Source organism: Dipodomys merriami, unplaced genomic scaffold (assembly GCF_024711535.1).
Source record: "Dipodomys merriami isolate MVZ:Mamm:240054 unplaced genomic scaffold, mDipMer1.0.p SCAF_73, whole genome shotgun sequence".
Classification (NCBI taxonomy): domain Eukaryota; kingdom Metazoa; phylum Chordata; class Mammalia; order Rodentia; family Heteromyidae; genus Dipodomys; species Dipodomys merriami.
This window is the reverse complement of record NW_027206324.1, coordinates 86,493-109,063: the sequence shown is the minus strand read 5'-3', so window position 1 is coordinate 109,063 and position 22,571 is coordinate 86,493. Positions and strand designations below refer to the sequence as shown.

The 22,571-nt window shown below is 37.4% G+C and overlaps 1 long non-coding RNA gene across 10 annotated transcripts in view; it reads right to left on the bottom strand.

The window, feature by feature from the left end:
* LOC138818284 (uncharacterized) overlaps positions 1-22,221 on the bottom strand; it is a 53,057-nt gene extending 30,836 nt beyond the window's left edge. For 3 of the 10 annotated variants that reach the window (XR_011369045.1, XR_011369046.1, XR_011369039.1), the window contains exons 1-5: positions 15,312-15,485; positions 5,341-5,542; positions 4,942-5,081; positions 4,698-4,841; positions 83-165 (exon numbers count right to left, since the gene is read on the bottom strand). This is a non-coding gene — a long non-coding RNA (uncharacterized lncRNA). Of the gene's footprint in view, positions 1-82; positions 166-4,697; positions 4,842-4,941; positions 5,082-5,340; positions 5,543-13,734; positions 13,790-15,311; positions 15,486-19,806; positions 19,990-22,144 lie in introns of those variants that run through there. The other 7 variants (XR_011369044.1, XR_011369041.1, XR_011369043.1 and 4 more) reach the window with 7 other exon arrangements.
* Between the last annotated feature and the right edge of the window lie 350 nt (positions 22,222-22,571).

Below are 22,571 nucleotides of genomic sequence, written 5' to 3'. Positions count from 1 at the left end.
GAAAAGGGTCATTAGACAATTACCACACAAAACAAGTAAAGAATAGCATTAATTCCACAAGGTGCAAAGCAATTGTACTCACCTATTCAAGTCTACAATTGAAGGGCAAGCTGATACAAAAAGTTTTCCCAACAGACAAGGAAAGTTTACAGGAACCCAGGAAGCCTGTGAATAACAACTTCCTTTAGATAGGTAGAGTTGAATATCAGCACTTTCCTGTTTCCTCTAAAGATGCTTTTGGTCTAAACCCTTTATCTCTGAGGAGTTAGGTGAGTCACAAAGGAATGGATTGGTCACAGAGAGCCTTGTTTCCTAGTAGTGATCAAGAACCCTGAGTATCCTATGTTATAACCTCAGGTGAGGGATGTCTTTTTTATACTGTCCTGGAGCAGCTGGAGGTCTATAGACATAATGAGATAAGACAATATTCAGTAAGCTAGAAGATATTTATCTGCACTTGCTGTTAGCAAGGAAGCTTCTCCCCATAGTTTTCAAAGGTCTAGCCTCTCTAGAGTAGGTTCAGTTTTGGACAAGTGGGTGGAAGAGCCATGAAACCGGAGAATCAGCAGGAATTTTGCCAAAAAGAAATTGCCCATTCACTTTAGGGTGAAAAATGTATTTTAGTAAGACTTAGAAGAGTGTGGCTTCTCATCAGTGGCACAAGCTCAGCAGCATCATGGGACAAGCCACTGATACATGCTGCACTGCAGGAACTCCAAAACATGACAAGAAATGTTACAAATGCTATCATACATCATATCTTTTTTGTAATGTGTACAGAAAAGCTATATGCATATATAGAACCAGTAAGTAGTCTCTCTTGGGGCCAAGTATCAGAATGGGGTTTGCCACATTGACCCCAAGATGGGATGCATCATAATTGCATGGGGTATGGCATGGTAGGGTATATCTGTAATCTAGGCTATTAAAAAATTAGAGGCAGAAAGAATTACTTGAGCCCAAGAACATAAGCCTAGCCAAATATAACATAAGCCAGACAAACAGCAAACAAAAAAGCATTAGTAGCTCCCCAACTGGCAGGGTAAAGAGGCTTCATGGAGGCAGTACAGGTACCAGTCCTTGTCTTTAATTGTTCCAGTCCAGGGACCACACATGAGAGTAATGAAGCCTTTCGATCTGTGAAGATTTGGCCTGAATTATCACAGCATGTAGCACCTAAAATGCATGACCAGTAATAAAACTGCACCATTATATACATCTAATCCAGATAAGCTTTCAGAGAGCAAAAATATTTTTAAAAATACAGAAAAGAAATTCAAATAAACACATGCTCCAATTTTGTATTCTTATTTATTATCCCAGTAGCAAGTTCATAAATAGATGAGGGAGCCATCTGGGGTAGAAATGATAAAGGAATGAAATAGAAGGAAAAAGTTGTTTTTTCTGACTACATTGCCTTATATTTTGTAACGAAAGATCTTCTCAGTCTATGTACTCTCTCAGAAGTTCGTATACAGAACCTTCTATAGAGGAGAAAGAAGATCAACTGACTTGTCTGGATGGGATCCTTACAGATCCCATTTTTCCTAAGCTGGTGGGTCTTAGGATTCTTGCACTGCATATGGAAAAGTCAGACCCATAAAAATACATACTTATATCTATTTTTTTCCAAAAACTTCCATGTATTTATTACTCAGTTCATTCTTAGGGCAAAGTAAAAGAAAAAGGGAAATCAGACTTTTAATTTAAACTACAAATCTTTCTGGGTAGTATTAAATATTTCAGTCTGAATTATGTAGAGCATAAATATTTATGAATTATCTTGATTCTTCTCCAATGTAGGAGTTGTGCATAACTTTGTTATGAGCTTTGTATTTTTTTTCTAAAACCATTGGAAAATGGGCCATGTTTGCTTTTGTTTCTTGAATGACTACACTCACTTCATCCTGACAGTCTTTGTAAAAAGACCTGGTAAACAGCCCTTCTAAATATATACATCATGTTGAAGGCATAGAAAAACATATCTATTGAAAGTTAAAAATCCATTGTTGTTCTATGTTAAGCAAATCAAACAAATTTGTCACACAATACCCAGTCTTTATAAATTGGTTCTAAATTGATACACTAAAAAAAATCTAGTGATTTTTCATTGTTTATATGGTGAATTTGTCTAAGTTGTCAAAACCTTTGATTTCTTTTAATTTTATGTCCAAGACTGGAACTCTAAATCAGTATATTCTGCTTTCGCTCATTGGCTCTACCAACTAATCCAAGCTTCCAACCTCAATTTAATCCCCTTTAAAATAAGAATAACTGATTTAGGAGTTACTCTTTTGCTTACTTCTGTTTTTTTCTATAATGTTAAATAATTTTTGATGCAGTTAAATCATATTTCCATTGTTAAAAATGTTTTAGGATGTTGTTCCATTACATAATCCTTGTACTTGGTTTTCTAGAATGTTTCTTAAATAACTCTAGTCATTTTAGTTGGACAGAAAGCTCTACAAACTGACATTTTAACATATATCAAGTATGACTCTATAATCCACAAATCAAACTAAAAGATTGAAAGCCAATAAGAGTCAAATTGTAGGTTACTGTCTAAGAACTTGGAAAAATCACCAGGATTGTTATGATGTTGAAAAGATTACGTTACTGCATTGTTGGTGGGATTGTAAACTTGTTCAACCACTTTGGCAAGTAGTATGGAGGTTCCTCAAAAGACTCCACATAGAGCTCCCCTATGACCCAGCAATCTCACTTTTGGGCATTTAACCAAATGTTTACAAACAAGACCACACTAAAGCTACCAGCACAACTATGTTTATTGCAGCATTATTTACTATAGCTAAGATATGGAACCAACCCAGATGCCCCACAGTAGATGAATGGATCAAGAAAATGTGGTATATATACACAATGGAATTCTATGCCTCCAGCAGAAAGAACAACATTGCCCCATTTGTTAGGAAATGGAAAAACTTGGAAAAAAATTATATTATGTGAAGTAAGCCAGGCCCAAAGAAACATAGGTCCCATGGTATCCCTTATTTGCAATACCTAGTATATGTCTGAGTCACGCAGAAAAGGTCAATTAAGGTGATGTTAGGGAAATGAACCCTAAGATATGTATTCAAATGTTTTTTTTTCTTTCATGCGATTGTTTCTAACACATTTATAAGATTATTTCTTTGTTGCTTTGTATGTCCCTCCCCCATAGTATAACCCCTGCTTTCACTGGATTTGATGTCGGTATAATTTGTGGAGGGAAAGGATAAAAACAAATCATTTAAATAGGGATACAGGTGGACCCATTGCAACAGTGAGATGTACAAGTAATTATGTCGAAAAGGAACTTTACAACTTTGGTGCAGGGGGGTAGCAGGGAGCATTGGGTGGGGGATGGGGGGAGGATGGGAAGGGATGGGAAGGGGAAACAAAGGAGGAGGCTGCAATACTTGATAAGAAATGTACTCATTGTCTTGCCCATGTAATTGTAACCCCTCTGTACAGTATTTTCACAGTAAAAAGAAAAGATTAGATGATAAAAATGTATTTCAAGTTGTTTAGCATGATTTGTCTAGGCACCAGAGTTCTGTGAGGGGGAAAAAATGAAATCTATGTTGAAGTTCACATAGATATATAAAAAGTGCTTCCAGTTTATTAGGCATAAAGCCAATAGGCCCCAAAATAAAGTTTAATTATAAAGCCAAGCTGGATATGAAAAACAATGAGGTAAAGTAGAAAATTCTTGAAGGAAATTAATATATAACTGAAATGGCTTCTGGAGCTTTTAAAAAATTATAACTGGCAGATTAACTAGAAATCAATCATCTTATAAATATGTTAGAAACAATAGCAAGAAAGAAAAACAATTTAAGTCCTTATCTTGAGGTAAATGCTTGATAAGAAATGTACTCATTACCATGCTCATGTAATTGTAACCCCTCTGGTATGGTATTTTCACAGTAAAAACAAAACTTATTAATAAAAAATCAATCAATTGCCTTTAAATCAAACATTGGTTATTCTTCATCAGAAGTTCTTAAAACATGACTGGTGCATATTGTAGAAGGCATGAAATTTTTGTTTTGCTGTTTTCTGGCCCTTCTATACCATTAGGGATACTGTATTATTCTTTGTGTAATCACCTCAAATCCAGAATACTTTATAATTATTCAACTTGGAAGTTCCTTTGCTATACTCATATCCTGACACACTCTTTAACTATTCTATACTGAGTATTGATATAGTGAAAAATATTCCAGTGTTAAAATAATAAAACAAATAAGCTACCACTAAATGAGAGCTATTCATTCACAATTCAATTAACAAATTATTTTAGGCAGTTTTATATACATAGCCTCTGCTAAGGGCTAAAGAAACAATGATGACCAAGACAAAGGTTATTTCTAGTCTTGTGAGCTGAAAAGTTTTGTATGGAAAAGAGACACTATGCTGGTAGCTCATGCCTATGGTCCTAGCTACTCAAAGCCTCATGTGGTAGAGAACTAGACATCACACACACACACACACACACACACACACACACACACACACACACACACACACACACACACGTACACACAAACAACCTCAGGGACACTTTTCCAATCCTTAGTTCAAGCCCCAATAATGGTACTAAAGAAAGAAAAAAATAAGAGGCACAAAAAAATATCACACAACCCACATGACTGACATTGTTACACAGCAAGGAAGGAAAAGAAAGTACTCACCTATTCAGATCCACAGTCTAAGAACAAGTTGGTGAAAAAGTGTTCCCAGAAGACCAAACAGGAGACCCAAGAAACTTCCCAATAGCAACCTCTTATGGGTAGGCACAGTTAAGTATCACATCTTCCTTCTTGCTCTGAAGAATGCTATGACCAATTACAGAAAACCTAATGGGTTAGGTGATTCACAAAGGAATAGAATGTTCACAGATACCTTCTATAGTTTTCCAGTAGTGTTATCAAGTACCTTGAATAGGTCTGGGAAGTTGACTCAGTGGTAGAGTGTTTGCCTTACATGCATGAGTCCCTGGTTTCATCTCATCAGCAACACATAAGCAGAAAAAAGCTGGAAGTGGTGCTGTGGCTCAAGCCACTCAAGCTGAAGAGCTGAAGGACAACACCCAGGCCCAGAGTTCAGGCCCCACAACCAACAACAAATAAAAAAGAAACGTCAGTAGTCCAATGTAATACCTTCAGATCAGAAATATCTTTTTCAGTTATCCCCAACACTGAACAACTCTACAGCCAGGGAATGTGTGGAGGCTGAGCAGGCAGTATTTGAAGGAGGAAGGACCATGCCGCCTGCATCTTTTACAGCAATTATATTCAAAACATAATAAAACTTCAGTAACAAAAAAAGAAATACCTTTTCTCATGATACTTGCATAGCTGGAGGACAGCTACACAAAATCCAACACAAAACATAAGTAAGAAATCCTTTCCTTGTTGTGCTTCACTATCCAGGCTTCTCTAAGGTGAACTCAGTTTTGCCTATTCCCCAGTCGATAGAGAAGCCATGAGGCAGGAGCAAGGGCACGACTTTTGCCAGAAAAAGGACTGCCAGTTTCCTTTAAGGAGAGAGGACAAAATAGGTCAGAGGAAAAGTGTGTTAAGAAATAATGTGAAGTCCCATGGTTTCCTTATTTGCAATATATAATATATGTATGAGTCAAGCAGAAAAGATCAGATAAAGTGATGTTAGGAAAATGAACCCTTAGATATGTATTTTAATGTTTTTTTTTCTTTCATGCATGTGTTTCTAACGCATTTATAATATTATTTCTTTGTTGCTTTGTATGTCCCTCCCCCACAGTATAACCCCTGCTTTCACTATATTTGATGTCAGTATAACTTGTGAAGGAGATGGGGAAAAACAAGTCGTTTAAGGATACAGGTGGACCTGTTGCAACAATGAGAAGTACAAGTTGTCATGTCGAAAATGAGCTTTACAATGTCGGTGCAGGGGCGGGGGGAGGGGAGGGGAAGAATTGGGAATGGGGGGAGGGGGAGGCTGGGAAGGGATGTGAAGGGTAAACAAAGGAGGAGGCTGCAATGCTTGGTAAGAAATGTGTGCATTATCCTGCCCATGTAATTGTAACCCCTCTGTATAGTATGTTCACAAATAAAATTAAATTAAATTAAAAAAAAAAAGAAATAAGGTGAAGACTGTTTTCTCATCAGTGGAATGTGCTTACAGCCATGAAGAACAATCCTGTATAAATGCTGTACTATGGAGGAACCAATAGACAGCTGTCTATTTGCCTGTGTGCAAATGGGGATTGGCTACAATGAACATAAGATCATATTATAGAATGATTAAAAAGAATTCTTTTATTAATTTTTTTTTGTCAGTCGTGGGGCTTGAACTCTGGGCCTGGGCGCTGTCCCTCAGCTCTTCAGCTCAAGGCGAGCACTCTACCACTTGAGCTACAGAGCCACTTCTGGTTTTCTGGTGGTTTATTGGAGATAGGAGTCTCACGGTCCCTCTTGCCCGGGCTGGCTTTGAACCGCGATCCTCAGATCTCAGCCTCCTGAGTAGCTAGGATTACAGGTGTGAGCCACCAGCACCCGGCTATTAATAAGTTTTTTTTTTTTGTGAAAATACTGTACAGAGGGGTTACAATTACATGAGCAAGGTAAAGGTAATGAGTACGTTTCTTATCAAGCATTGTTGCCGCCTCATTTGTTTCCCCTTACCATCCTTGCCCTCCTACTCCCTTGCCTCACCCCACTCTACACCCCCTTCCACTAATGCCCCACACAAACATGCCAAAGGGAACCAGGCACCAGTAGCTCAAACTTGTAATCTTAGCTACTTAGGAGACTGAAATCTAAGGATCAAGATTCTAAACCAGCCCTGTCTGTAAGAACCTGATCTCCAATTAACCACCAAATGGCTGGATGTAGAGCTGTGATTCAAGTGGTAGAGCACTAGTCCTGACCAAAATAGTTGAGGGACAGTGCCCAAGGTCTGAGATTAATCTCTAAGACCAACATACCCACACAGACACACACACACACACACACACACACACACACACACACACACAAACACATAAACACACACACACACACACCAAAAAACTGGATTGAGCCTAACATGGTAGGGGTGTTCCTATAGTCCCAGGTGCACAAAAAGCTGAGAAACTAGAAATAATTGAGACCTTGTACTAAAATGAACAGCAAACAAAGGCATTAGTTGTTCCCCACCTCAGCTGGAGGGCCCCTATGGTAATAGTTTAGATAAAAGAATGATCTCTGTCTAGTTCAGCACAGATACTACACTGTGAGTAAATAAGTCTTTAGATGATTACACATAGGGCTTTCAGTCATCACAGTGTGTATCAGCCAGCATTAGTGACCCAGAACCTCAAACGCTCCATTATGTACATCTATGCTGACAAAGCTTTCAGATGATGTAGCCCAGAAAATATCTGATAGCCATTGTCTAGAAACTCACTAAAGTATTAAATAATACCTGTCTTGAATTTCTGATTCATAAAATTATGAGCAAATAGTTTTTTTTTTTTTTTTGTCGGTCGTGGGGCTTGAACTCTGGGCCTGGACGCTGTCCCTCAGCTCTTCAGCTCAAGGCGAGCGCTCTACCACTTGAGCTACAGTGCCACTTCCGGTTTTCTGGTGGTTTATTGGAGATAGGAGTCTCACAGTCTCTCCTGCCCGGGCTGGCTTTGAACCGCGATCCTCAGATCTCAGCCTCCTGAGTAGCTAGGATTACAGGCGTGAGCCACCGGCGCCCGGCGCAAATAGTTGTTTTAAACTGCTAGGATTTGGGTAATTTGTTACATGGCAGAAGCCAGGTGAAGGGAAGTGATAGGGTAGAGAGGAAGGTTAGCCAAGAGTTAAGTCCCAAAAGATAGTTAAGTCTTCATGTTAGCTGAGAAATGTGGTTCATTATACTACTTCACTACTTCTGTTAATACCTTAATTTTGGCTTTGTAAAACACACTGACATAACCATATTATATACAGCATATTACAATATAGTACAAAATTATAATCACCCCATTTTGTTTATAATCAAAACTATTATCAGCCTATATTAGAATGTTGCAAATTCTACCAACATTTCACAGATTTTTTCAAGTAAAAGATTTTAAAAAGGGAGATTGTCCCCCAACAAAAAATCTTCAAAGAAACAACTGTCCAATAAATAAGTGGGCTAAAGATTTAAAGAGAAAATTCTCTGAAGTGGAAAGACACATGAAGAAATGCTCAACCTCCCTAGCCATAAAAGAAATGCAAATCAAAACAACATTGAGATACCACCTCACCCCAGTTAGAATGACTATATTCAAGAATTCTAATAACAACAGATGCTGGAGGGGATGTGGACAAAAGGGCACCTTACTACAATGTTGGTGGGAGTGTAAACTTGTTCAACCACTTTGGAAAGTAATATGGAGGTTCCTCAATAGACTGCACATAGAGCTCCCCTATAACCCAGCAATGCCACTTTTGGGCATTTACCCAATTGTTCACAAACACTAAAGCTACCAGCATGACTATGTTTATTATGCATTATTTACCATAGCTAAGATATGGAACGAACCCAGATGCCCCTCAGTAGATGAATGGATCAAGAAAATGTAGTATATAAACACAATGGAATTTTGTGCCTCCATCAGAAGGAATGACATTGTTCCATTTGTTAGGAAATGGAAAGACTTGGAAAAAATTATATTAAGTGAAGTAAGCCAGGCCCAAAGAAACATAGGTCCCAAGGTTTCCCTTATTACAATAACCAGTGTATGTCTTGAGTCAAGCAGAAAAGGTCAGACAAGTTGATGTTAGGGAAATGAACCCTAAGATATGTATTCAAATGCTTTTTTTTCTTTCATGCGATTGTTTCTAACAAATTTATAAGATTATTTCTTTGTTGCTTTTTATGTCCCTCCCCCATTTTATAACCCCTACTTTCACTGTATTTGATGTCGGTATAATTTGTGGAGGGGAAGGGATAAAAACAAATCATTTAAATAGGGATACAGGTGGACCCATTGCAACAATGAGATGTACAAGTCATTATGTCGAAAACAAACTTTACAACTTTGGTGGGGGGGAGGAGGATTGGGTGGCGGTCAGGATGAGGATGAGAAGGCTACAATGCTTGATAAGAAATATACTTATTATCTTGCCCACGTAATTGTAACCCCTCTGTACAGTATTTTCACAATAAAGTAAAAAGGGGAGGATTGTTATGAGGAATCTGGGTTAAGATTCAAATGTACTTGTGGACCTGGGATAGTTTATCTTGAAGAATAAAGTTAATAATAATAATATAAATAAATAAAGAGTTGATGTTAAGGTGGTGCCATAGCTCAGTGGTAGTCATTGCCTAACACACAAGACTCTGCAGTACCACAGTATGTGTGTGTGTGTTTGTGTGTGTGTGTGTCTGTGTGTGTGTCTGTGTCTGTGTCTTTGTGTGTGTGTGTGTGTGTGTGTGTGTGTGTGTGTATTTCATAACTGGTTGAAACTTGATGAAACCCGGTGAAAGCTTTACACCACTTTGGATTACATGTTCATTTCATTACATTTACATTATTCATAAATGAGTTAAGATACTAAAAACAAAACATTTTAAACTATAAAAAGAAAAATAGTAGACAATTTCCCATTGTGATATATGCTCTAAAAAATACAGGATTATTTGCGAAACAGAGATTTGTTCATTTTCAAGGATCCAAAGATTCCCAGAAAGAAATAATATTCTGCAAAATGTTAATCTGTAAACTAGGAATTAAAAAGCATGTAACTAAATGATGATGGGAAGGAAGATTAAGAGAAGAAACAGGAACTAAGTGACATAGGGTTGACTGTATTGGTTTATAGAATATGCAAAGTGAGAACTTCAGATAAACAGAGGAAAGAGTTTCCATCAAGATATATCTTTGTCAGCTGGAGACTTGACAGGTTAAGATAAACTTAACAGATCAATGTCTCTTCATCCTAATTGGAACTGAAAAAAACCCAATAATAAATGTTTACCTATCTACCAGGTCAGCACAGGCTACACACAGGAACTCAGAGTCGCCTATATCATAAAACAGTGAAAAAGCTATTTACTACAGTTTGGGGAGGTCCTTTATCAATTTTATGCTATTCTAGTAATGGCTTAATCTTTTAGCTTTGCATAAAAGATTTAAAACTGCCTTTTGAATGACCATCTATTTCACAAAGATTCCAGAGTTTAAACTTTTCACCTCTGGCTGCACAGAATGAATCAGTAGTACCTGAAATTTACTAACCACTTAAAAACTAGGTATATGGAATGAAAGGGTACAGAATATAATGCAACACAGGCAGGTTTCAGCAGCTCAGCGTGACATTTAGCCAGTGATACAAATGAAACAGCTAGGTGACATGGAAAGACCTAAACAAATCTAGCAAGGTGCTTATTCTTAAACCAAACAGAAGGAAGTTTGACAGGTGAACGAACACAGCAACACTGTTATTTCAGAGGTCAGAAGACTTGCTGTCCAAGCACCAGCTATGTCTGTACTTTCTAACATGCTTAATGCATGATACACACCACTATGTGCACAAGTACACACACTTACACGCACACACATTGAAAAACCAGTTGCTTTCATTCTAGTAATTTTTATCTTTAGATGTTGTCTCAATTATTCAGAGTATTCTGAACTGTAAGAGACTTGAAAGATACTATATTATCTAACAGAAGAAAGAAGAAAACTAAATTCCCATATTTTGGTTCTTTCACTATATTCTCAGAAGGGGATTTCGAGATATATAAACATAAACTGCAGACTGTGAGTGTCCTGTAAATGTACAAGTCATTTTTACTTTCTTTCTTTTTTTTTTGGTCGGTCGTGGGGTTTGAACTCTGGGCCTGGGCAATGTCCCTCAGCTCTTCAGCTCAAGGCTAGCACTCTACCACTTGAGCTACAGCACCACTTCCATATATATATATACATACATATACATACACATGTATACATATACAACATATGCATGTATATACATGTTATATATTATGTATGTATATCTACATATATGTTATATGTTTTATATATGTTGCATGTGTTATATACATGTATATATGTTATACATACATGTATATATGTTATATACATATATACATGTATGCATAAATGTGTGTATATGTGCATATATACATAAGCATGTGTGTATATATACATATATACATGTATACACACATATATACATATACATATATACATACATCTATATCTTCTCCTGAAGTTGCTTTTTAATCAAAAAAATGTTTAGACTTCAATTTTGTTAATTTTTTTGAAGAACCAACTCTTTGTTTTGTTGATTCTTTCTATAGTTTTTTTGGATTCTAATTCATTTAATTCTAATTTAATTTTAATTATTTCTTTCTGTCTACTGGATTGGGGATTATCTTGCTGCTCTTTTTCAAGGAGGTTCAGATGTCTCATTAAATTGTTGGTTTCAGATCTCTCCAATTTGTTGATGTAGGAACTCAGAGCTATAAACTTGCCTCTGAGTACTGCCTTTCCTGTGTCCCAGAAGAGCCGGTAATTTGTGTGCTCATTTTTGTTGAATAGCATTAACCTGTGAATTTCCTTTCTAATCTCTTCCATGACCCACTCGTGATTCAGCAGTGTGTTGTTCAACATCCATGTGTTACCGGACTTTCTTTGGTGGCTTTTGGTGTTGAGTTCTAATTTTATTCCCTTGTGGTCTGAGAGAATGCAAGGTATAACTTCAATGTTTCTGAATTTAGACAAGTTTGCTTTGTAGCCTAAAATGTGGTCTATTTTAGAAAACGTTCCATGTGCTGCTGAGAAAAACGTGTATTCTGATGCGGTTGGGTGAAATATTTGTTAGATGTCTGTTAAATCTAGTTGATCTATGCAGTTGTTTAGATCTGTGGTTTCTCTGTTGAGTGTTTGCCAAGTTGATCTATCTAGTGAGGAGAGTGGTGTGTTAAAATCCCCAACAATTAATGTCTTTGGATCTATGTGGGATTTGAGGGAAAGTAGTGTTTCTTGGATAAATTTGGGTGCTCCGTTGTTTGGCATATAGATATTTAAAATTGTAATATCCTCCTGAAGGAGAGATCCCTTAATTAGTATGTGGCAACCTTCTTTATCTCTTCTCACAAATTTTAATTTAAAGTCTATTTTATCTGATATTAGGATTGCAACTCCCGCCTGTTTATGGGGGCCGTTTGCTTGGTAGATTTTTCTCCAGCCTTTAACATTGAAAATGTGTTTGTTTTTATGGGCAAGATGTGACTCCTGAAGGCAGCAGATAGAAGGATCTTGTTTTTTAATCCAACTAGACAGTCTATGTCACTTAATTGCATCGTTAAGTCCGTTAATGTTGATAGATAGGACGGAGAGGTATTTGGGAGTTCCTGCCATGTTATGCACCTTCTTGGGGGCTGCAAAAACTGGGTTCTTCCTATGGTTCTTGAATTCTCAGTTTGGGTGCAGTGTCTTGGCCTTTTTTGTGGTCTTGCTGGTTTTCTCCTCACTCCAGTTAAAATGGCAAAAATCAAGAACTCTAACAACAACAGATGCTGGAGGGGATGTGGACAGAAGCGAACCATACTGCATTGTTGGTGGGAGTATAAGCTTGTTCAACCACTTTGAAAAGCAGTATGGAGGTTCCTCAAAAGACTTCACATAGAGCTCCCCTATGACCCAGCAATCCCACATTTGGGCATTTACCCAAATGCTCACAAACAAGACCACACTAAAGCTACCAGCACAACTATGTTTATTGCAACATTATTTACCATAGCTAAGATATGGAACCAACCCAGATGCCCCTCAGCAGAGAAATGGATCAAGAAAATGTGGTATATATACACAATGGAATTCTATGCCTCCATCAGAAAGAATGGCATTGCCCCATTTGTTAGGAAATGGAAAGACTTGGAAAAAACTTATATTAAGTGAAGTAAGCCAAGCCCAAAAAAGCATAGGTCCCATGGTTTCCCTTATTTGTAATATCTAGTATATGTATGAGTGAAGCAGAAAAGGTCAGATAATATGATGTGAGGAAAATGAACCCTTAGATATGTATTTTAATGTTTTTTTCTTTTATCCATTTGTTTCTAATGCATATATAAGATTATTTCTTTGTTGCTTTGTATGTCCCTCCCCCACAGTATAAACCCTGTTTTCACTGTATTTGATGTCGGTATAGTTTGTGGAGGGGAAGGGGAAAAACAAGTTGTTTAAATAAGGATACAGCTGGACCTGTTGCAACAATGAGAAGTACAAGTTGTCATGTAGAAAACGAACTTTACAACTTGGGGGTGGGAGAATTGGGGGGAGAGAGAGGATGGGTATGGATGGGAAAGGTAAACAAAGGAGGAGGCTACAATGATTGATAAGAAATGTACTCACTATCTTACCCATGTAATTGTAACCCCTCTGTACATTATTTTCACAATTAAAAAATTAAAAAAAATTTGGACTTCAAAGATTGCAGAGGCGCACCTAGGAGCTAACTGAGATATCATGAAGAAACCAGTTTTAGTGTTCCAGTGAAAAATCCAAGGCTGGAGAGTCACCCAAGTGAGCCATCATAGTACAGAGAGTTTGGCCAGAGAGGAAAATTTCAGGCAGCCTGTTTAAGGAGGCAGATTTGAGCATACACCAGTGACCGAGGTGGCAGTGGCTGTGGCTGCCAACATAACAGTAGACCGAGCCTGAGGAAAAGGTGACAGAAACAGAGTGCAAGCAGCTTCTATTCACTACCAGTGTGAATTTACCAGGAGCAAAAATCTTCATCCTGCTGACCACAGATGGACGCAGATCACAGATAGCCTGAAAAACCAAGGGAAGGTAAGTACCCAAAAAGGCATTCCCATTCCTTCTCACAAAACAGAGTTTGGAAGGTAGCTCTTCCCCTATCATCCCAGAAGAATGTCATCTTTCATATTGGCAAAGACGGAGCCAGGGAAGCCAGTAGATACCTCAGGCCTTAGAATTAGACACTGCTGAGCCATTCAACAGTGCAAAGCAACCCAACCACTGGCACTCAGCTCCATACTGGGGAAATTTGACCTTTCCAGATGGGGGAAGGACCATCCAAGGCAGGGCAACTTTCTTCACAGAGTAAACAGAGCCAGAGGTGGCCCCACCCTCTGCGGCATGGCAGCAGCAGCTCTCCATGCTGCAGGATGTTAAAAATAAATAAATTCAAAACTGGAGAGTAAGAGAAAAGTCCAGGACTAGATGCATTCACAGCTGAATTCTACAAGGCCTTTGAAGCAGAACTCAATTGATACTACTCCAACTCTTCAATACAAATGAAAGTTCACTACTAATCTCATTCTAGGAAGCCTGCACAACCCTCATTCTCAAAACAGACAGGGGATCATCAAAGAAACAGAACTCAAGACCCATTTCTCAGATGACCATTAATGCAAAACTACAAAATCCTGGCCAATCAACTTCAACAATTCATCAAAAAAATCATACACTATGATCAAACAGGATTCATTCCATGGATGCAAAGTTGGTTCAATATACACAAAACAATAAATGTAATACATCACATCAACAGGAGCAAGGATAAGAATTACATAGTAATCTCAATAGATGCAGAAAAAAGATTTGACAAGATCCAACACCACTTTATTAAGAAAGCTCTGCAGAAACTAGGAATCCATGGAATGAACATTCCTCAATATAAGAAAAGCTGTGTATGACAAACTTACATTATAACTTATACTATAACTAGTATTATACATAATGGCAAAAGTAAAGCCATTTCCTCAAATTTCAGGAATGAGACAGATTGTCCACTCTCTCCATTCCTCTTCAGTATAATATTAGAATACCTAGCTAGAAAAATAAAACAAGATGCAAACTTTAAGGGGATCTAAATAGAAAAACTCTTCCTCTTAGTAGATGACATGATTTTGTATTTAAAGAATCCCCTAGACTCCACCCTCAAGTTATTCGAGCTGATCTGAAACTTTGGCAAAATGGCAAGGTATATAAATTAACCCTCAAAATTCCGTGGCTTTTCTGTATGCCAACAATGAGAGTAACCCTATATCCTCAAATAGTTATACTTTCTTTCTGTTAAAGCAATCAAACTCCTCTCATTGCTCTTTTGGAAACATGTAGTATATATTTCCGTAGTCAGTCTACCATGAACACTACAAGTTACTTCTACTGAATTATTAATCTCTACATACGGAGCAATATTTTTCCATCTCTCCATTCCCATTCCTAACTTCTATTTCTTATAAAATCACTGTTCTATTCTCAATTTCTGAACATTTAAGTCCTACCACGAGTGAGATTATGCACATTTGCTTTTTTGTTCCTGCCTTACCTCACTTAACATGATTTCCAAAGGTCACAGTAATGTCAGCATCAAAGGCCAACACTGTTCCAACCACAATAGAAAACAGTTCTATTCGACGTTCTAAGTAGGTGAGTGACTAGTGTCCCTCCATAGAAAACAGTCACAGCTTCTGGTTCTAAACCTTTGAAAGGCAACTGTAGCCAGAGAATAGGATGAATTAAGCAGTTAATAAAATTTAAAATCCCTACCTAAGTCCTAAGTAACATATTAACCTCAGATTCCTAATTAGAAAATGCATGGCTTGCAATAAAAGCATTTGCTATTAATGAATGTAAATTATGCAACCAGTTTAATAATTTTTAACTATTGAAACTAATATTGAAACATTTGTTTGCCCTCTTTCTTCACAAGTTAATAAAAAACCAAGTAAATTAGAGCACTGTGACGTATCTCAATTGAAGAAAGAATATCCTTCCTTTTAGAATGACTAATGAAACTTGAATTAAAATCAACCTCAAAGAAATTATGAGTGAAGGGGCTGGGAAGGTGGCTCAGTGGTAGAGCACTTGCCTTGCATTCATGAGGCCCTGTGTTCGATTCCTCAGCACCACATAAGCAAAAAGAAAAAAGCCGGAAGAGGCACTGTGGCTCAAGTGGTAGAGCAGTAGCCTTGAACTGAAGAGTTGAGGGACAGCGTCCAGGCCCAGAGTTCAGGTCCCATGACCGGACCCTCTCCTCCCCCCCAAAAGAAATTATGAGTGAAAACTATTGTCTACACTACTCTAGAAGACAAAGCCAATTTCAGTGTAGAACTTTTCTGGCATACAACAAATTCTTACAGTCTCACTGAATTATTTCACTACTATAATATCCTAGGTGTTACATATAGAAGGCACATAGGATGCGTATACAAATAAGAGATGGTGTTAATAGTCCTGTAGTTAGACTTTTCTTCATGTATCCCATTTCAAACACATCTATCCTCAAAACCTTACCCATGGCTGCACATTGGTGGATATCCATAAAGTAGGCAAATAGCTCTCAAGAAAATTCCACAGCAAAGTCAGACTATGCTCAAGAAAACTCTTAAAACTCATTTTAATAATATTTTTTTTCATTTCTCCTCAGTACTATTTCCAAGTTCCTTCCAAAATTTTCCCTTGTCCTTTGATTGTCACCTAATTAAAACTATTAGTTAATGCACCTAATTCTACGTTTACGAGCCTATAATCATAAATTTAGAAGAGATGTTATAGATGTTCAATACATTTTCCTAAAATTGAACTACACACTATGGAAGCAATAATATCAGGGAAATCTCTAATCTTTTGCCAACCTAATTACTTCCTCAATGTTCTAGTGTCACTATTTTGAAAGAGCTATATAATCCATTCCCTGAGAGCTTCTATCTACTGATTGAATCTTGCCATTTGAAGCAGATATCGTGTTCTATAACTTTGTTTTCCTAGAGTTTCAGAAAACATAAAATTTTAGCTTCGTTTCCTATAGCACAATAGGAAATTTCTTCCTATCTTGATTTCATTCCTCTGAATATTCTGAGACAACCTTATACTTCTTCACTAAAAGCTATTGTTGGGTTGAAACTGATGCCATCCCTTTCACCTATTAGACTCATTTTTGTAACTTGAGTGCACATTTACTGTATGGGTAAGCCCAGGATATTTTTGATACTTGGTGCTAAGTAAAATTATTCTGCTCCACAGTGAGTGAGATAGTTAACAGTTCTAAATAGAGAATATAACATTTACCTCTACAAAATTTAGTCATTTCATCCTGTTCAAATTTCTTGAAATTCAAATTCCGTAATCCAGCATTAAAAATATAAGTAAGTCACTATTTAAACTTACGGAGTTAGATTTGCATAAATAGGTAAAACATTCATGTGTGTGTGTGTGTGTGTGTGTGTGTGTGTGTGTGTGTGTGTGTGTGTGTGTTTTAGAAAACATTGGTTTTCTGTGGTTTTTGCCTTTTCTAAAAGTCCATTATATATGTCTAAAAATACTATTTTAAAAATACAATAATAAGTAGCTTTCAACTGCTATGGATCTTAATATTAAGACTCTATTAGCCTTTGAAATTCTAAATTTAGTCACATATTGTTAATCTAACAAAACTATGTACACCTTCTTTGGAATTAATCTATGAATTAGCAGAGTATGTCAACATATATAGAAATAAAATTAGTTCTATTATTCACTTCATCATGTAAATCATATTAATGATTACAATGTCATGTGCAATTTCAGAAGACACATATGATTTTTGGTAAGATTCTAGAAGTCATTGATAAATACTCAACAACCAGCATAAAGTCTTCATGCTCTGTGCCAAGCAAGTAAGGTCTAGTTAAAGTGTGATGGGAAGAGTCAGAGTACAATATATCCTAAAGCCATCCACAGCAATTCAGAGCCAGTAAGTCCCCCAAGATTATTCATTTTTTTTTGGTGGGGGGAGTCTGGTCATGGGGCCTGAACTCTAGGCCTGGGCACTGTCCCTCAGCTCTTCAGCTCAAGGCTAGCACTCTACCACTTGAGCCACAGCGCCACTTCTGGCTTTTTTCTTTTTGCTTATGTAGTGCTGAGGAATCGAACCCAGGGCCTCATGCATGCAAGGCAAGTGCTCTACCACTGAGCCACCTTCCCAGCCCAAGAATATTCATTTTTTATGTCTTAAAAATAACCTGAATTTCAATGGCTTTGCAGTATCCCACTGTATTTGATTTCAACTAGAATTTATGCCTGAAAACTCTTAACTTCTAATGTTAAAACATGTTAGTTTTATGTACCCAAACATTTTCTTAGTGCTCCAAATGAGGAGTTCTGGTCCTCTGACCTACCCCATGAAAAACATTGTGTGGTCAAATAAGCAGAAAATCTATTCCTTTTGGGTATCTATAATCCTCTTTGTCTATAATCCTCATTAGCTTTCTGTTTAAGATGGGTAGAACATTCCTTAACTCACCTAACCATATTAACTTTCCACAGGCTACCCTCAACATTTATTAACATTTCACTGACCTACAGAAACGTGGGGAAATTTTTACTTCTTTTCTTTAGTTATACATTTATCCCAGTACTATTCCATAGAGCTTTGTATTTCATATTTTAAATTTGTCCAGATTTGTGAAGAAATCCCTCCTCTTCCTTTAAGACCCTCTAAAGGTTAGATGCACATACTATTTCTTTTCTAAAAGAAGTTGGCAATATAGGTGGGAAAAAGAAAGTTTAGTGATAATCCTTATCATCTGAGACACTGAAGATCTTTAATTACTTGGATCTTTCTAACATATTCAGAGAGACTCAGAAAAGACATCAAAACAAAGAGGAGTCACCAATACTTTCTGGAAGTCCCTTAAAAGCACTAAAACCCTCATTTCTGTTTGGCTAAGAAAAATTCCCTTTCTCATTACCTAAAATGCTTGACCAACCTTACCTCTCTGAAATGAGGGTTTTTCCCCCCCTTTTATTAAAAAAAAAACAGTCTGTTACAGATTATTTTGTTTTATTATTTGTAGTTTTTTCCTAGCTGTTCTGAAAGAAAAGGAATTTCCAAAACCATAGAGAGCTAATGCTATTTTTTCAGAAGTACACAGCAAAGAAGAATGAGTTTATAAATAAAAAAAATGTTTTGACAGGACATGTGACTTCAAATTCCAGACTTGTTTAGAGCTTGTACAAAGTTTTTGATAGACTGATAGAATCAAAAGATGGTAAAATTCTTTAAATGACTCTATGTGTGAAAGGATCCATTTGAGAAAATAATCATAGGTTAGCTGAAGAGAGGGAAGGAACAAATATCGAGAGTTCTTTTGGACTTTACCCTGAAGCAAGCCAAGTAAAACGAAATGTTTAATGAAATCTGTCTAAATCCAACCAACACATGCAGAAAAATGCCAAGAGGTCACTCACCCGGGGATACTACTAATGGTGGGACAAGTAAAGCAAAGGATGGACTTAATTCTGGGGTGATTTGAATCATAGCCACAATTAAAGCTTCAGTACCATGTCAAATACATTTCAACACTTTAAAATCCTTTGCTTGCATAAAGGTTTTCAAGTCAACTAATGACTAATGACTACGTGGAACAAAAGCAATGTATGAGAATTGCAATTATCACAACAACAAAGGAAAGAAAGCATAGGTGATATTAATGACCCACTGTATAGAACTCACATTAATTTATCTCCATGAGTAAATGAAATAACTTCTTAAATGTGACTCCCTGCCAACATTCAAGCTCAATGCAATCGATCTTTCACACTGTAACCAGAGGAACCTTACAAACCTCATCATGGTTATTTCCCTACCTAAATAATGTCACTAGCATCCTGCTTCTCCAGAACTAAACTACAAATCACTGGTTTAACCTGAAAATCCTTCCCAGTTTCCCTTTGTCCCACCCTCTTCAGCTACATCATTTGCCCTAACTTCTCCATCCTCACCCCATTTCCACAATTTATCCAGAGCTCCACACATAATACACTTCTTAATTTTTTCATACCTGAACCATTTCATCAGCTTTCTCTCTTCTTGGATTGCCTTCCCTTCATTGCATCCCTTAGGAAATGATCTGTTGATCAAATTTATGTTCAAAGATCATTATCTCTTTAGAGGTCTTCTTTGCTCCCCTAGGTCAAATTAATGTTGATCTTCTTGTACCCACAGGAACCCCTTACAATAGATAATAAATTCTAACACATGAACATTATTAAGAAATGATTTTCTAGACATAGTTTTACTCAATTAAATCCTAACAATAACCTCATGAGGCTGGTACTATGATTATTATCATCAATTTTCAAATAAGACAGTCTGAGATATACAGACACTGAGTGTTCTAGATGAGGTCATTCAAGCATTCGCTGACAAACACAAATTTGGATACAGTTGGTCTGTCCCATTTACAGATTATCCCACAGTTCCATCGCTTGAGGTTCTCCTGGGATCAAGCTAAAAAGAGAATCCAGGGCTTTGTTTGACTAGAGGTTCCATGAGGCAGGAGTCAACTTCCATAGGAAGCCTCAAAATCAAGGGGAAAAAAGCAGATCCATGTTCTAAAATGGGCGATTAAGTCAAGCAAACCAAAAAGATAAGATTTCACAAGCCCTCAAATAAAGAGCAAATACAAATGTCAGAAACTGGGCTCTGAAATAAATAAAAAGTGAGAATAAGTCTGGTTCCATAAGCAGGGTAATTTCTAACTCCTTATGTCCTGAAAAATGAGTTAGGAGTTCTCCCTTAGAGGAAGTAGAAATAAATCTATCCATGTGCTTCAAAGTGTCAGAAAACTATAAACTCCCCCTTCAAAGCTTCTTCACTTCCCTGTTCAGGATAGAGGAGGTCAAATTTTGAACAGCTCCTCACTGGCCTGGGCAAGGTTCTCTCCCATCTGAACAGCACATTCCCCATACAGCAAAACAAGAACCACAGTCATTTATTTATAAATCATAGACTACTCAATTTTAAGTTTTCTGTGCATGATGCTGGGATTAACTTCTTGTAATTGCTAAACAAGCACTCAATACTGAGCCAAGTCCCTAGCCCTCATTTATAACTTTTATCAGCTTGCTATTTGTCTTAATTGGCACTGCATTTCAGGTCAAATTTCACCAAATTTCTTCAGCAATATCCTTGTTCCCTCTGGCACCCTATTCTGCAAATTGCATTTTTCTTCACAGATTTAGTGGAAAAGGAACACATTTTTTAGGACCCTACTCAAATGCATTTTTCTTCATGAATTGTTACTTTTTCAACTTTACTGAAAGTAAGCTGATTCTCTCAAATTCCTATACACATTCTTTGTACCAATTAAAGGTATTCTCTGTATTTTTTATGTCAATAGCCATGATTGATGATTCTATTCCCAGTGCAACTACCACTAATACTAGAATCTATCTCTTTTTTTCCTGTGCTAGAACTGAGTTTCAACTCATGGCTTGGAATTCTCAAGTTCTCAGTTGACCATACCTTCACTTCCAACATTTTTCTGATTAGTTGAAGGTAAGAATCTCACTGATTTTACTACTCCAAACCCCATGATTCTTAAACTGAGCCTCTTGAGCAGCTAAGCTTATACATGTGAGCCCCCAGAACCTGGGTTCACTTCTTAAGAATATGCTATGGGGGCTGGGACGGTGGCTCAGTGGTAGAGCGCTTGCCTCCATGCATGAGGTGCTGGATTCGACTCCTAAGCACCACATAAGCAAAAAGAAAAAAGCTGGAAGTGGTGCTGTGGCTCAAATGGTAGAGCACTAGCCTTGAGCTGAAGAGCTGAGGGACAGCAATCCAGGCCCCAAGTTCAGGCCCCACAATCAGAACACCCCCCATCCCCCCCAATAAAAAGAATGTGCTATGTGCCTTTACATATAGTCACTTATTCAGCAACCTGAAATGCAGTTGTTGTTTCATGTCAGTAAATAAGAATAACTTTGAAAAACTATGAAATAATCTTTTGCTGAAAAGACATATTCATTTTTTTGGGGGGGGGGTCCGGTCATGGGCCTGAACTCTGGGCCTGGACGCTGTCCCTTAGCTCTTCAGGTCAAGGCTAGCGCTCTACCACTTGAGCCACAGCTCCACTTCAAGCCTTTTTCTTTTTGCTTATGTGGTGCTGAGGAATTGAGCCCAAGGCCTCAAGCATGCAAGGCAAGCGCTCTACCACTGAGCCACCTTCCCAGGCCTGAAAAGTCATATTCTTATCCTTATTTTATAAACAAGAAAACTAAGATACTAAATTATTGACAATCTTGTCAAGTTGACACAGCAGTTAGCCGTAGAGATGTGAAGTGACTCCAGGCCTGATTTCTACATACAGTTATACTTACTGTGTGCTGACTCACTTTTCTTGTCTCCATGTAATAAGGCTAATATCATGTGAACATGGACTGAAAGCAGAACAAATTATAATCAGTAGAAAATGAGTCTCTCTTCTGAGCTGAGGCATTTTAGAGTACAACCCTGGAAACCACAAAAGAGAGAGCCTGGATCTAAAAAACACATTACACAATGCAGATGTGTTTTACATCAGACCTTCAGAAAGCAAAAGACAAACCAGCGATGATCCCTTAGTTCTCTAATTTGTTTTTCTTGTTGTCAATGCTGCTATAATAGAGACTCTCAAACCTAGTTTCTCAACTCTAACTCTACTCCAACTTCTCATTCAACATTTCAGAGTATTTTTCAGCTAAAACAGGCAGAAGAAAGAAGAGAAGGAAATGAATACAGTAAAGGCTACTAGCTTCTTCACATGGAAATAAAACAACAGTG